Raw genomic sequence first — 3,840 nt, 5'->3', positions numbered from 1 at the left:
ACTAGTGGTATCCTAAATCCAAAAATCTTTCCAGCTTGTTTGATTTCACCCGAAAGTCTGTTACATTCTTTCATGTTCATGTTTATTTGATGAGATTTGTCGTTTATTTCATCAAGTTTTTCACCTTGTGAATTTAAAAGTTCGCTGGTTATTTTTTGTTTTTGTGAACTCTGGTGAAGTTTTTGATAAGCTTGTTCGGCTTTTGAATGCGTATTGTCTTCTAATTGGCAGGCGCGCTTAAGTGCTTCATCTTGTATGGGACTGTACACTTTTTTTTTCTCTTTCTTTTCTAGAAATTTTTGAAAATGATGTTGGCTGTACTTGTCGTCCATTTTTTTTTCTATTTTTAAATTTTAGATAAAGTTGTATTGCTTTATTGGTTTTTTTTAAAGGAGATATTCGTGGCTCCGTTTTTTTTGTTTTGTTGTGAAACGTTATCAATGTAACAAATCAAAATTCAAAACTATATGTTCAAAAATATATCGGATTTTTACTGTTATTTTTGACTTTATCTAATTGTGTCTGGCATTATTCAGTTTTCAGAGTACATATATTGTACTAACATCAAAATTTCTTTAACCTAAAAACTTACAAAATAAATTTTTAATACATATAGTTATATTTTTTTTAAGTAAAATACCCGTTTGCGTCTTTTTTATTTTTGTAAATGAAACTAATTCTAATCTTCAGCCCCAAAATACATTCTGATATGAATACCATAGCATTATAAAACTTTGAGAGCTTCTTGATTCGAAAACATTTTTATTATTTTTGTCTTTTAACTAAACGACACACCTTATTTTTAACAATTTAAAACTTGGATATCCATATTATTATAATTTAATGTAGTATTTTTCTGAATATGGTGTGATTTGATAATTGATATATCCTTTTTGTTTGGTGTTGGAACATGGTTTTAATGAAATTAAATACAGATAAGATAACAATAAGTTTTAATGATACAATTAGTGCAAAAATATTTTTTATAGATGCCAAAGTAATAAACGATTACAAAAGACAAAATGAATGCATTTTTGAGGATTATTAATTAAAAATATGGAAAAATACGTTTATATATGCCAAATTAATAAACGATTACAAAAGACAAAATGGATGCATTTTTGAGGATAAATAATTAAAAATATAGAAAAATATGTTTATATATGCCAAATTAATAAACGATTACAAAAGACAAAATGGATGCATTTTTGAGGATTAATAATATAGAAAAATAGAAAAATATGTTTATAGATGCCAAATTAATAAAAGTTTACAAAATACAAAATGAATGCATTGTTGAGGATTAAAAATATAGAAAAATATGTTTATATATGCCAACTTAATAAACATTTACAAAATTTAAATAGTACAAAAACAGATTTTAATCATGTGTAAGCAGTATAAATAAGATAAAATCATAAATTTATAGGCATTGCAATGATCAATACCATATAAACCAAAATTTTCATTGTTTAAAGATGAATTTAAAGCAAAATGAAATGAATTAGGTAAAACTATATAATCAGAATAACGGGATTCATAGTTATTTTTGATACAAGATGAATCTAAGTAAATTACTACTTAATAGCTGCAAAATGTTCAGATTATAACACAATTTCACTTATTATTTTGACTGACAGTGAATTTATACCAAAATGGCGAAAAGCCAATAACAAAATATTCAGATAACTGATTTTATTGATAATTTTTACTGGAAGATGAATTTATATCAAAAGGTTAAACAGCCAATAGCAAAATATTAAGTAAAATTGATTTCATTGATTGTTTTTACTGAAAGATGAATTTATATCAAAAGGTTAAATAACCAATAACAAAATATTAAGTAAAATTGATTTCATTGATTATTTTTACTGAAAGATGAATTTTAGTAACATTATAAATATAGACAGTCCTGTGAATATCCATAAAATATTTCACAACATAATTTATTTATTTATTTTTATCCTTTAATTTATGCTTGTAAATTTTAAACTTGTTCGATCAAAATTTAATATTATTTTTAGAGCATACTTGCCCAATATGTCTTTATATTTTCTCATATTTATAATTTTCATTATGTAAGTATCTTTTCTTTTCAAGACTTATTAATTCAAGTGCTTTTCTCAATCCTGTTATACTTCTTTCGTCTCATTTTCTTTAATACCTTCCTCATATATTTATTTCCATTTTCAAGACTTATTAATTCAAGTGTTTTTCTCAATCCTATTGTTTGTGTTTATGCTTTAGTTGTAATTCACATTTCATAATATCCGACTGACGGGTCATTAATTATACAAAAATTATCATCCACAATATCCTAGACAATTCTAATTGAATATATACTTTCTCCTATAAGATGAATTTTAATTATCAACATTTTAAACTTATAAAAAAAATTTTAGTAATACGATCCATTTCATGAGACATCCCTATTTAAAAGAGAAATTTCAAATTTATGTAAAATAAATCATGCCCCAAAAATCATTCATTTCCATAATTTATTTTTGAGATTTTCGTACCCATAAAAATGCAAATCTTTGTCAAGACATTAACGGGTAAGACCATCACTTTAGAAGTAGAACAAGATGACACTATCGAGACAGTAAAAGCAAAGATACAAGATAAAGAAGGAATTCCGCCAGACCAGCAGCGACTGATTTTTGCAGGAAAGCAGCTTGAAGATGGACGTACCTTGAACGATTATAATATTCAAAAAGAGAGTACTCTTCATTTAGTTCTCAGACTTCGTGGAGGTAAAAAGAAGAAGAAGAAAACTTACACTACTCCAAAAAAAGTCAAGACTAAAAAAATACGAAAGAAACTTGTTGCTCTTAAACATTTCGATTTATTGAATGATGGAACAGTAAGAATTAAACCTAAGAGCTGTTCTAATTGTGGTATTGGAACCTTTTTGAGTACTAATGCAAAATTCGAATATTGTTGCAGATGTGATACCAAATTCGAGGAATTCGTTGAGGCTGCATGAAATAATTAAATATTCTTGTCTGAATTCTTTTTATGATTGGTTGTTCTTTAAAATATAGTCATTCTTTAAAATATAAATTTTACCATAAAATCTTTTCAGCCTAAAAAAATATTATAAGACTCAAATAAAACTCTTATTTTTCTAACATTATCTGGCTGTATTTATAAAATTATGCCAAATTAATCAAGTTTTAATTTTTATATGAATTAGTTATTGTATTTATAATTTTATTTCAATGTTCGTACTTATTAATTTAAAAATATAAATCAGAATTCCTTAAAAAAATTTAACGGTAAAATAACCATTTAATGTTCATTTTCTTTTAAAATCGAATATAATTCACTGTATATCTTTTATAATTTACTCATTATTATTTCAAATAGACAAAAGCACAATTTTAAGTTTTGCAATATTCACAATTCGCCAACTAAATTTAGCAAAATAAACATCCTTAGTTTTAGATTTAATAAAATAAACATGATCTGTTTCCAATATCTTAAAAAAAATATCATTCAGTTTTCGATTTAATAAAAAAGTTAATATTAATTTTTTTTTAGATTCTAATAAAAAATAAACATATTCAATTTTTAATATTCTAAAAAAAAATATTCATTTATATTTCATAAATCCGTATAAAATTTAAAATAATCCAAAAATTACTGGTAAGTTTTTGATTTCAATATTTTATTATATTAATGTTTATGATTTTAGAATCTAATAAATAAGATGCTGTTGCTTACGCCATCGAACAGGTCTCAGTATGAAAAAAACAACCTACAATGTTTTGCATGGATATAGACAAGAGAAGATTGAGACTGTATTATATTCTTTAAGCAGGCGAGCATAAATTATAG

The 3,840-nt window shown here is 24.5% G+C and overlaps 1 pseudogene; it reads left to right on the top strand.

Annotated features, from left to right (window-relative positions):
* Positions 1 to 2,527: 2,527 nt before the first annotated feature.
* LOC147067602 (uncharacterized) lies at positions 2,528 to 2,986 on the top strand (annotated as a pseudogene).
* The last annotated feature ends 854 nt before the right edge of the window (positions 2,987 to 3,840 follow it).

This window comes from Rhyacophila brunnea, unplaced genomic scaffold (genome assembly GCF_057557595.1).
Source record: "Rhyacophila brunnea isolate RB1 unplaced genomic scaffold, BYU_Rbru_1.0 scaffold_37, whole genome shotgun sequence".
Classification (NCBI taxonomy): Eukaryota; Metazoa; Arthropoda; class Insecta; order Trichoptera; family Rhyacophilidae; genus Rhyacophila; species Rhyacophila brunnea.
The sequence above is the reverse complement of the archived record's forward strand: the minus strand, read 5'-3'. Positions and strand labels throughout refer to the sequence as shown.